Consider the following 13,398-nt stretch of genomic DNA (forward strand, 5'->3'; position numbering starts at 1 on the left):
CATCCATCAAGTGGCATGGGGAGAGGGGCCAATTATGAGCCTCCATGTGTGTCTAGCATAGTATTGTACCATAGAGAGCACAGTCGATAAGAGTAGCTGGAGAATTCTCCAAGCGAAGTTGGCGCAACGTATCATCTAGCATGGCAGGTTATGTTTGTGCGATTTCTTCACGATTCTGAATGACGCTACTAATGGTTTTTTGAAGGTTGATGTGTCGCTCAGTTATTGCTTGATTTGCCATCAGTGTTGTGCATGCATCCCCATTACTAAGGCATCGGCAATCCAACAACTGATGGCTAGATTCTACTCAATAATGACGAGCAGATATACGACTCTGATCTCCTACCCTGCAATGATCAACCTTGATGGGGCAGGTACAGGTGGTGAGCTAGGAATGCATGGATATGGGTGGTGGGACAGGAGGTTGGAAACAAGTGGCAGGCAAGCTGGGAGACACAGACACAATGGACGTGGTTGGGAGCCTTAACTGATGTGATTGCTGTCTAGACGAGATGGGGAAAGTTTGACAAAGATGGGACTGGGGGGGGGGGGGGGGGTTGTCATGCAGCCACCCCCTCCAGCATTGTAGTGCATGCCCTTGCTAAACCTATCTACTATGTTCTCTCTCTCTCTCTCTCTCTCTCTCTCTCATCCGCCCCTCCCCTCTCTTGCCCCCTCTCTTGACTGTTGGGTTGATAGTGCTTCTCTCTTATACATTCGCCTCTTATGGTTTGATTTCTAGGGTTGAAAGTGTTGAATTGGACGAAATCATTGGCAACTCCAAGAGTAGAGATAGGAACGTACGCATTGGCAAGCTTGCACCATGTCCTCACCAATCTACGACTACTTCCTCTCTCACAACTTGCACACGTATGAGAGCAAATGTGAGTCCCTAGAAATCCTTTTCATGGACCTCCAAAGAGTAGTGCATGTCAAGCGGGAGCGGACAATGCACTTGGAAAATTGGATAAGAGTCTAGCAAATATCAAGAGCATTTTGAAAGAGAGGTTGCAATAGTTGGAGGACAAGAATTGGATTTTTTTACGAGAGAGCTCTTCATCTAGCTCAATGGACTCCCTTTTGTGTAGTGCACAATTCTCCACTCCGTTGACAGACTCGAGAAAGACAAAGCTAGGTGTCCTCGACACAAAATCATTCATGACCTTCTTAGGATGGTAAATGTAGAGAGATAGTGGACATTGAACCTTGATTCAAAGATTCGACTCTTGCAGAAGGCGAAGACGTCATTGCAATCCCAAATCTAGATGCTTGAGGTGCAGTTTGGCTCTACGTGCAAGAAGGGCATGACCTCAAAATATGGCAAACAATGACAGGGCATTTCATCTCTCACACACAAACCTTGTCCATGTCTCCGAGGTTCAATTTTGAACATATTCAATGAAAGCAATTTATGCAATTTGCAGGAGAGATTTTATTTGCAACTCTGTGAAGTCATGAGCAACAATTTGGAATGGAAAGCTCACTAAGGTAACAATGGTCCATTGGGTGAATTTTGAGTCCCTCCGTTTTCTGTCTGCTAGGATTAAGAAGTATGTTGTTCTTTTTTTTTTTTGCAAGTTTTTTTCATGTTTGTAACCATGCAAAGAAAAAACTTCTTGTTGAATTGTCCAAGGCACGCAATTTTATTGTGCTCGTGTTTATGGCCTTGTAAAGCTAGAGTTAGGTTGGTGCAATGGCATGTTTGTGATGCTAATGAGAAGTTTAGTGCATTGCTAATTTGCTAATACTTTGTATCAAAACTATCATGTTGATCTTTTAGTGTGATTTTAACTGGATGTATGCCGACATCCTATGCCTCTAAACTCTTCTGAAAATGTGGTTCAATGGTGTCCTCAAAAATTACTCATCCATCCTCCAAGCAATTTGTGGACTAAATCTCAAATTGAGCTTACATTGTGCTTGCTATGTAAAAGGGGAATATACATTTTGAGGTTGAAGCTTGCTTCATAATGTGTGCACATTGTGTCACACGATGGATAGTTATTGGCTACTTTTTGAAATAACTTGCCTCGTCCAATTATTGGTCACAAGTGCGCTAGTTATTGATCTCACATGCAACTATGCAAATCCCTTGTAACTTATGCCATATTATTGCTAATTGGTGGAAGTGTGACCACAACCTATAAATATCTATCAAACATGTACAATTGAAATTTGATAAATATTGTCGTAACCACAACCTCACATCCATCAAACATTATTGAAATTTGAAAATTTTGTCAAAAGATAGAATCTTTTACCAATTTTGGTATTATTAAGCTGGAAGGGAAGTGTTGTTATTGATAATTGGTTCTAGAAGCCTCTCTCTCTCTCTCTCTCTCTCTCTCTCTCTCTCTCAAAACACCACTCCATGTAGAATTTTGAGTTGTTGGAGAGGGTAGCGGAAGGAAAGATGCAAGTGTTGAGAAGAAGAGGGTGCAAATGAGGGCCACGAGAGGAGAGAGAGAAGGGAGGGGGGGGGGGGGGGGGGGGGGGGGGTTGGGGTTGGCTCTTTAGTTAATCACAAAAAATTGGGAGAGGGGAAGTGTGTGTGTGTGTGTGTGTGTGTGTGTGTGTGTGTGTGTGTGTGTGTGTGTGTGTGTGTGTGTGTGTGTGTGTGTGTGTGTGTGTGTGTGTGTGTGTGTGTGTGAGAGAGAGAGAGAGAGAGAGAGAGAGAGAAGGGGGGGAGGGAGATAGGGGAGTGAGATGGAGAAGGGAAGATGGTGCTACAAAAAAAGTTGGTCAAGGCAAGAAGCGGTGCTATGCAGCGTAAACGGTGTCAACATATGCATGGCAAAGTGTTAAAGTAGGTACAACAGTCCTAGGTAGGTAAAGGGTAGCGAGAATGTATGTTCAAGATGGTTTTTGGGTTCAAGAAGGCTCCAAAATTGGCCAGATTGGGATGCCAGGTCTAGGTGTCCAAAATGAAAAAACTATGCTTTGCAATGTAGTATTCAAGTTGCTCTAGAAGCCGGTCTAGACGGCTCCTCAAACGGAGTCTTGGTGTGCAAGATATGGCTGTCCAAAGTTGGAAGGTTTTGCAGATCCACGACGAACAAGGTAGCTAGGGAAATGTGGCCACGACTAGTATGAGTGGATAGATGTTTAGAGCTCAAGCTATGGAGCATGTCGATCTTTTTGCAGTGCAACTCGAAGCTCCATAGTTCAAGTTATGGACATATCAACATTTGTCGATGGCCAATTGTGGGCCAAGTTGACTGCATTAAAGGACGTGCCTTTGGGTAATTTTTTGGATTTGACCGGGTTCCAAAAGGTAGTGGGTGATGTGTGAAGTCAACAAGAATTGATGACTTGTCAAATCAGATGCCCAATTGCCGAGTTACAGTTCAGTGAAGTTTGGAGCAGTTTTTCACGGCCTCGATTGGCGGGCTCGGAGAAGTCAGGAGACAATGGGGTTTGCACGGCTTGGAGTGGTTTTTGGTGGTACCTTGCAGCTCAACCATCTGGTTTTGGAGAAAAAAATGACAGAGAATAGAAAGCAAGAGGAGAAAAAAGGTTTCAATGGAGTTTTATAAGTGGTTTTTTGTTCCCACCAAGGGTGGTTGATTGAGGGGACACCACGTGGTAAGGTAGAGGTCCCACATGAGAAATTTGAAGCCCGAATGAGGGGGGATATATATTGCAACATGAGCCTTCATTGGGCATGTGAGGAGAGGTAGAGAAATGTCTCTCTCCGTGTGGCCATGGCGCCCTCGTTGGAGGCACTATGTACTAGTGCATCCGGGCGGCCGCGAGGTAGCAATGTCGGGGATTTTGGCGATCGCCAGTAATGGCGCTGTAGCCAAGCGTCTTTGTGGTAGTTGGCCAATGACAGCACATTGACAATGGTCAAACATCTATTGCCGTTGGGTGCACAAACGTGCACTGTGTTCGTCTCTCCATGCTCTTTCAATTAAGTGTAAGCATTGTCAATTTTGTTGAGGTTTACGACTACGTGTAGTGAGCCTATTCTTTAGATTTGAATGCTTAAATCATTGTTTTTAGTCGTTTTGACCATAGGAGAGTGTTCCAAGACCATAGGGCGACCTTTCTGGATAGTTCTGTTGTAGTTTTCAAGACCTTTTTCATGATGAATCATGATTTTGGTACCTTGTTGGATTGCGACCAGACTTGGTAGGATAGTGTCCCTGGTGTCCTAGACCTCCTCCTAAAGTTTCATTGCATTTCGAATCCGTTCAAGTGCCGAAATGGAGTGATGACCTAGAGTGGTGAGAAAGAACATAGACAGATTTCCCTGAGCTGTGAGTGGTGGTTTGCTTGTTGAGTTGTTGTGTTAGCTTGTTAGATTCACTTGAAATTGACAATCTCAAAGAGTTTTCGTGTCCCATCCGAGTCACTTCCTTGAGTATTGACATTATGTTAGTGCCATACCGCTATGCTAGAGACGTCCGTCTCGCGGCGCCAATGTTAGCGGGTCGTCGCAAAACGGACGCATAGCTATCGGGCACTAACATAATATCAATACTCAAGGAAGTGACTCGGATGGGGCACGGAGACTCTCTGAGATCGTCAATCTCAAGAAGTGAACCTTAACAAGCAAACACACCAACTCAACAAGCGAATCAACACTCAATGATCAGGAAAATTTTCCTATGTCTTTTCTCATAGTTCTAGGTCATCACACCATTTTGACACTCGAACAGACTCAAAATGCAACAAAACTTTAGGAATAGGTTTAGGACACGTAGGGACACTATCCTACCAAGTCTAGTTGCAATCCAATATGTACCAAAATCACAATCCATCATGAAAAAGGTCTTGAAAATTGCAACAAAACTATCTAAAAAGGTTGCCCTATGGTCTAAGAACTCTCTCCTATGGTCAAAACGACTAAAAACAAAGATTTAAGCACTCAAATCTAAAGAATAGGCTCACTAACGCGTAGTCACGAACATCAATAAAATTGACAATGCTTACACTTAATTGAAAGAGCATGGAGAGAGGAACACAATGCATGTTTCGAAATTGAAAACCGATTACCCAATGGTTGGAAAGTTGATTACATTTAGAGCAGCTTAGTAGCTTGAGCGTACGTTTTCAAAGCTCCTTCTTCTTATCAAGGTAAGCCTCTTTCACATTAAAGTTATTGACCTTTATACCTAGGGCTATCTAAATGACCAGTGGCCGGTTCACGTGGAACTTTACAATTGTCGTGACAAAATTACAACTCAGGGAATTGACCTGCTACTCTAGAATCAGGATTTACATAGAGTATCACTACATTATCTCGACAAATTAATAGAGTATAATTGTAGTGTCCGGCTAGGTGGATGCCCGTTCGATCAATCCTCAAACATTCCCCCCTTCCTAGCTCGTGTTGTCCCTTGACACAACCATGTGCAGTTTTGTCATAGGGTTGTCTTCAGCTTTGTCTTCGAGGTTGGTCTTTAGCGTGGGAAGTGTTTTGTCGTTGATGATGCTCCCCCCTTCCTTGAGTGCTTTGTATCTCATGTGACATGGTTGATGCGGGATTTGAGCTTTGATTGTCGAGGCAGCTTTTCTTCTTGTTTTGCATTCTCCTCTTTGTTGTCAGTCTTGGCCATTGTGATATATTTTTATGTGTTTGAGTTTGTAGAACTGATCCTCTTTGTGGCGTGGACTTTATGATGGGTTTGATTTCAAGTTCCACTGCAATGTGAGTTTTCATTTTTTTTACGGAGCTTTGTTGTCACCCTTGAAGATATAAGATGTTCTTTATAATAAGCTTGTTGAGATCTGCAATTTTTACTCCAAGTCGTTGTCAATTGATTTGGGTAGTCGAATTCTCATTGTTGCTGAAGTAGAAGAAATATATACAAGATGATGATGATGAGGGTTTCTAGATTAGGGTCTAAAACTTGGATGACCAAAGCGAAAAAACTCGGTGGTAAAAAAGTGCCTTTGGTATACGCTCTTATTGTGGTTGAGCAGTTCCACTTGAAGTATTGTCATGCAAGGTGAGTTCTTGGGAGAAACAAAGGAAGAGTGCCTCATGCAAGTGCCAATTATGGGACACTCTATATGCTTATGAGAAATTTTCAAACAAAAGCATGCAGTGCAAAAGAGGGATTTGATAGGTGCTTCAAGGAACAAATGTAGCACATGTGACATCAAAGGATATTGCAATTTTCCGAGAAGGATTTTTTATGTAGAAGCTTCTCCACTAATACCTCACTGTGATGTGCATGAGTGTCTTTTGGACTTCCTCCTTCACTTCACCACTATACTACAACGACTTTGATTCTTATGCTTACCTATACCAACGTGAGCAACACAATATAATTATGCTCAATTCTTCCAGCTTGAACAGTACCTAGAATAACTTACATGAAGGCTTGGGACTAACACCTCACTCATTTAGTGGCTTAGCTGCCCAATTTTGACTTTTATGCCATATTTTAATGGCGACTTGGACTTACCTGTTCAAGACCAGAAACCCAATTCCATAAGTTCTAGAAATTTAGGCCTCTTCCATTTTGTTGGTCTCTAGATGCCACCATTTTGTCAAGTAGGTTGGCATATTTTGGCTCATCTTGACTTGCTTGTCGTATGTTGACACTGCTTTGTGAAACAAGTCCTTCGGCTCTTGTACGGACTGATGTAACCTTTGCTTTATCTCGCATGAGATGTAGCCTTTGCTTTATCTCGCATGAGAAGCGGTTATTGAGATGTGTGGGTTCTCTGAGATTGAGTTTCCACGAGCAATTTTGGAACCCACCTTGTCTTTGGTCCTTGTGTGACCGTCCTTTGTATTTGCTTCTTTTGTTCAATGACTTGATGGGCACTAGGCTTTGGTAGAAAAATTTGATGATTTCCTTTGTTGAAGCCTTGATTTTGGAGTAGATGACGAGATATCCATCTATAGATTGTAGCAGTCTTGGTTGTAATTGGCTCTTGTTGGTTGTTGGTTATCTTTGCTTGCTTTTGGACAAAAGCTTGTGCTGCCTGATTTCTCTTGGTTGTTCCAAATTGAGCTACAAATTTTGGTAACCATATTTGAGGGTTACCTTCATAAAATCCTTGTTCTTCAAGTAGCTTCACTAGAATCCTCCGCTGTTGCATCTGTCTGTGTTGTGTAGCTGTCAAGACAAGGGCAAGGCCAGGGAGTCATGGACGGCGGGCCAAGGGCCGGACTAGGCAATGTGGAAAGGGAATCCAGCTAGGGTAAAGGGCTAGGAGCTTGGCCTATATAGTGGGAGGTTGGCAGGTGGATTCCAAGCACTAGTCTCCCCTAGTCTTCACACTGGTATCAAGAGCCAAGTTGCCTTTTTTGGGAAAGGAGGGCGTGGTGTTTCTAAGCACAAAAAGCTTTTGCATGTTGCATGCCGTGGAGACTTTCTCTTCCTAAGGGAGGAAGACAAAGTCAAAAAGCGTGTGCAGGGGGGCTTGGGAAGGAGGAGCTGCCGGGTGAAGGTGCAAAAAATCGGTCGTGAGCCGGCTCACCATGAGTGCCATGGGATTCTGAGCAACTTTCGACACAGGGGCGGCGCCCGATTCTTATCATCTCGCTCCCCCTCAACTTCCCACTGCTTTGCGCGCTGTCTATTCCACGGCCATGGCTTGGTGAGCTTTGTGTTCACACATAAAACGCCTAAGGCCCTTGGCCTTAGGACCTAAAGTAACCTAAGGGTGAGTACCCACATCGCATCAAGCAAGTCGCATCGCAGCTTCGAACCCAGGATAATCGCACACTGTAACCACACATTCGGCTATGATCGGCGAAGGGGCCGGCAAGCAGATACTACCCTGCGTGCTTGCTGCAGAAAATTAGCAAGTCGATAAATTTTTCAAAGGGATTCATTGGCGACCGTATTCATAGAGTCAATTGCATTAAAGCATTAACAATTGCAACCGATTCGGCTACAACGTGTCCAAGTAGGGTACCTGCACGGTTGGATTTGTGGATCGATTACAACTTGGACAATCAACATAATTAGCATGGCTAATTACCATTTGCGGTGCCAATTATAACTACGGGATTATTTTTCCTCGACTCAAGGTATTTTTCCTTTTGTTCCTTCCACTGCACGGTGTTGCCATGGATTCAGATATTAATATGACTTTTGATTTCAACCATCAAACGCCTAATCCTGCCCGTGATGGCTCGCGGCCGAATGCTCTCACGGAGAGTGCCCGCAATGCTAGGGCAGTTGACAACGCTTATGCACTGCTTGATATTTAAGAATTTTGTGCACTTCAAACACGCATTTTATTCATGGAAGGAAATTTTACAGCTTTAAATGAAAACATCACTAAATTATCTACATTAGTGATACAACTTACGTAGCAGCAGGCCAAGGGCCCTATTGCCACACACATGCATGAGCACGTTGCTACACAGGGGCAAGGGCCTTCTGATCATGGACAGGGTCCATCTCCATATTCTTTGCACACTCTCACTGCAAAGGAGGTGGATGAGTTGTTGAAAAACACCAAACCACCGACTTTTAAGGGAGAAGATCGAGATCACAATAAGGATGCAGTGAATATCTTTCTCAAGAAGTGGGATGGTATTCATGCCTTAGGCGTACTTTGGACGCAGTCAGAGCACTGCAAACCAGCTTAACTCTGGAAGGCAAGGCCTACAAGTGGTGGATGTTTCTCAAGGAGAAGAGTATCATACCACAGAGTTGGGCAACTTTTGAGACTATGTTTTGCCTACAAATGAGGCAGATCGGAATTGGACGGCTTGGGACACGTGTTCCATGCGCCAATACCCATCATTACTTGAATATATATCTCACTATCGGGATGTTATCCTCAAGTTGGAAGGATAGACACCTTTCAGCAAGTACGTGTGTTTATATCCGCGGTCTGACGCCTGAGCTTAAGAAGCACGTCAAGACTCAAGACCCTAAAACACTTGAGGAAGCCATAGTGAAAGCACACCTTCATGATGATCCAGATGAAAAGAAATCACATAATAATCATGTGCCTGCTAATACACATGGTAATACACGCACACCGTATGGGCACAATAAAAGGAATTTTATAGTAGCCAATTCTGAAGCAGCTAAAAAACCCAAGGGGTCCAGAGGTCCTCTCTCTCCTGAGGACTTTGATAAGGCTAAGAAAGAGAAATTATGTTTTCAATGCTTGGGAAGCGGTCATGGCAAAAAGGATTGTCCCAAGGGGAAATTTGTTGCTCATGGCAAGGAGAAAGCAGTGCCCACGGTGCAACTGCTGTCTCTTGAGTCTTCCTCAAGATTCTCTACAGTGGGAGTAACACACACCAAGGTGGTGCATGAATGTTGTCTCATAGTGTGAGGTCCCCAAAACCGCCGACACCAAAAAGTGGGATGGGATCCTTGAAAGGTCTATAGGCCTAATAAGATCTGAGTCCCTAAATAAGAAGAATCCAGGGAATTCACCCTTACCATTAATAATGGTTTAGGTTTATAGCCCTAGAAGGAGACCTAGTCCTTCCTCGTAGTGGAAACGGGAGAACTTGTTGAATAAAGAAAAAACTATTCCGGCCCTATAACTTCCATCATTCGGATTAAGATTTCCTTAGCCAACGCTTTGTTCCCCCTAACATATGTGAGGACACAGCCGCCGCCGCTGGAGGACTCCTCTTCCAAGTGGAGTAGTTTCTAGACGCTTTCAGTACGCGGGAATGGATAGTTACCCGACTAATTAGGTCCACCCGTCCACGATTGACAACCTTAGTCAATCCCCACTTACCACCCCGCACTCACACATGTTGCTTTGTTATTTAATTACTACCACATTATTGTCACAATTAAAACAATGATTTCTTTTAACTTTTATAATTGAATTTCATTAAAACAGTCCTTGAAAACAGTATTAAAAACATTCTTTTAGCAAACAGACATCTTTAGACTTAAGACAAGGTATTGTCATTCTGGAGTAACTCTGACCTGTACTGGCTTGTCTCAAGACCACCTATACAGGGGTTAAAAAACGGCAACCATTCCTTATTTATAAAAACCGGGGTGAAAAAAGCCATCACCCATAGGCCGGGCATCCAAACGCCAATCGGTTGCCCATACAATCGGGCGGTTCCTCTAGGATAAACTCGATATCCTAAGTAATATCCACAAGAACGGGGTAAAGACTCCAGGCGCACTGAGGAAACCGACTCATCCATGGTGGAGTCGCCATCATTACTCATTACCTGGAGTAAAATATTCCAAGGAATCAAAGGTGTCTTGAGACAAGCTGTCTTAAGGATGATCAAATATTTATTTCCTAGGTCAATCAGCCGTAGCCCAATCATTTCTTTCCTATTTACAACCATTGCCATTGGTTTCTTGGAACTCACCTTCCATTTACGGCCAGTTAATCCTTCCTAGTCCTTACGTATGCAATGTTAATTCATAAACGAACATTAATCTAATTAAAGACTCAAGTGAACAAAATGGAAATCCACCTGTGAAATGATTGGTCAGTCATTTGCTGCTGCGTTGGCGCTCCAGACTTTCCTCCGTAAGCCTGTGACTAGGCCCAGCCTCATTGTCATGAGTTGCTCTAGTTCTTTTGTTGATTGTATCCTCTTCGTCGGAAAGAGGATTTCCTCTGGTTCTTTTTGGAGCCATATTGGCAACCTTTATAAAAGGACTTAATCGATTAGAGAATTAAATGAATAATCTGTTTTATTCCTTTTATCAAAAAATAAAGATTTTCGGAGTAAATAGGTATCCTTGTTAAATATTTGGATGAGATATTTTTCCTGTAGTTTCTTGGTACTATTAGTATTCTCCCATAATTATCGTATAATTATTGGAGCTATTTTTCTAAATTTCTCCCTTAATTTATGTTCCAAAATACCCTATTTTGGCCTTAGTAAATTATGAGTGACCTCTCTGCTAGTGGGATATTTACCCTACATGGAGTTTGAGATGTTATATCTCTCATAAAGTTTTGGCTAAATCATAAGATTGATTTATAAATTCCCTTCTAGATTTATGGTCTAATTTAGACAATATTGGGCGACGGTAATTTTTTATACTAATTATCTGGGCTAAGGTAATTTTCAAAATATTCAAAAGTTATTTTTGATCTCTGGTAATTATTGGATAATTATATAAATTCATTTACTACTTTCCTTTCTCTAATTTATACACAAAATCGATTACTGTTAGTTAAAATAACTAGCTAAACTAACTATCTGTGGTTAAGATAATTATTGCGGATTCCTAAAGATGTGCTTTATCTCTCATAATTATCTAAAAGCTTTTTAGTTTAATTTGGTTTTTTTTTCCTTTTAATTTTTCTGTAAAAATAGTGTTTTTCTACTGAGATAATTAGGAAGCTTATTATCTGAGGTTAAGATAATTATCACCAATTTTTTAAGATGTATTTTACCTCTGATAATTATCTTAAATATTTTTGGATTAATTTGCTATTTTCCTCCTTTTATTTTTCCTTAAAAACAGTGTTTTTCTGCTGAGATAATTAGTTGAACTAATTATATGTAGTTAAGATAACTATCACATGTTTCTTAAGATATATTTTACCTTTGATAATTATTTCAAAGCTTTTTTGAATTAGTTTGCTATTTTTCCCCTTTTATTTTTTCTTAAAAACAGTGTTTTTCAGCTGAGATAATTATTTAAACTAATTATCACAGGTTAAAATAATTATCATGGGTTTTGTAAGATGATTTTTACCTCTAATAATTATCTCAAAGCTTTTTGGATTAATTTGATCATTTTTTTCTTTACTTTTCTCTTAAAAACAATATAATTTTGCTTAAATAATTACAAAAATTACTCAAAAAAATACAAGATAATTTTCCTAGCATATTGACAATCTAACACAGCACTGATAATTATATCATCTTAAACTAAGTTTAATTAATATAATTATTATTAATTTATGGTTAAAATGAGTAATTTCAATCCTAATATAATATAATAATTAATTAGATTAGTATCCCTAAGCTTAATCTCAATAATTAGTAGAGAATTTTAGAGTATAAATATGTTTAATCGTCTTAATTAATTGAATTAATCAAGAAAATGTAAATAGATTAACATAGTTCTACTAATTAAAAAGGTTAGTGCTAATTACCATTGATTAACCAACTAGAGCTTTGCTCTCTAGTGATTTTTGAGTAGAGGTCCCTCTAAATGAGAGAGAATTTGCCAAGGCTTCGAGTCTAATTTTTTTGTGAAGAAGGGGGGTCTATTTACAGCTTTTCAGGGTCCCTTGGCTGTTTCTGGCAGGTCCTGGCACCTCAAGCAAGCCCCCAGCTTCCATCTAGCGCCACCTACTGCTAATTTTGTCTTGGCAGGTTCATCACAGTCCCACACAGCCCTCCCAGCTTCCAAAATTGATTTTTGCTATTTTTTCTGACTTTTAATGATTAAACTTGGAAATATCTGCAATTTCTAGAACCTTAGGATAAAAAGTATTTAGCAATAATAATTACTGAAACCTTTCAATTTTACTTAACTAATTAAATTCATAGTGTAACCTTTCAGAGCCCATAACTATTCCAGATTTTATCGGAATTCGGTTCTGAAAAATTCTAACCATAGTAAAGCTTTGGTTACGGTTCCAAAAATACCAATATTTGCCATAGTTGGATCATTCTACAATGTTTTCTTAACAACCAAGTTAATTTGATCAGGCTTTGTACAATTTCTAAGGTTTCAGCAACTGGAAACCTTACAATCACCCCAACTTAAGGAATTGAGATGTCCTCATCTCAACCAAATTTGGGAAAATCTTTGAGAAGTGATACTTCGTCCTCCCATGTGGCGTCTTCAGTGGGGTAGTCCTTCCATTTTACTAAATGTTCTCTGATTACTCTGCTTGGCAAATTTCTTTTCCTAGTATCGAGAATACAATCTGGTTGGAGTTCAAGAACTCTACTTCTGCATCACAATCTGTTCGTCGTCTAGAGTGTGATTGGGATTTGGAATAAAGGGTTTTAGAAGACTGATATAGAATACATTATGGACCTTGAGGTGTTCAGGTAGCTTTAATTTGTAAGCTTGATCACTGATTACTTTTATCACTTCATAGGGTCCACAATATATGGGGCTTGGTTTTATGAATTTTCCCAAGGATAAATTTCTTCTCTTTGGCCGTTCCCTAAGGAATACTTTATCCCCTTGTTTGAAAAACCGATCAGACCGTTTTTTATCAGTGTAATGTTTTTGGCGATCCTTAGCTGCTTGAATGTCCTGTCATATGGCTTTGGTTTGGGCATCCATCTCCTCCGACATTTGTTTTGAAGCTTCTACTCTTGTAGTAGGGTCAGAAAAGTTTTGGGGTAATATACATTCATGCCCATAAAGTGCATTAAATGGTGACATCCCAATGCTTTTATGGAATGAGGAATTATAGGCGAATTCCACCAGAGGAAGAAATTGTATCTATTTTTGGGGTTCTCTACTACAGTAGGCTCTAAGGATGTCTTCAATA

The 13,398-nt window shown here is 40.8% G+C and overlaps 1 pseudogene; it reads left to right on the forward strand.

Moving 5' to 3' along the window:
* The first annotated feature begins 671 nt into the window (after window positions 1–671).
* On the forward strand, window positions 672–1,331 carry LOC147449607 (uncharacterized; annotated as a pseudogene).
* The last annotated feature ends 12,067 nt before the right edge of the window (window positions 1,332–13,398 follow it).

This window comes from Adiantum capillus-veneris, chromosome 10 (genome assembly GCF_014529385.1).
Source record: "Adiantum capillus-veneris isolate H3 chromosome 10, ASM1452938v2, whole genome shotgun sequence".
Lineage (NCBI taxonomy): Eukaryota > Viridiplantae > Streptophyta > Polypodiopsida > Polypodiales > Pteridaceae > Adiantum > Adiantum capillus-veneris.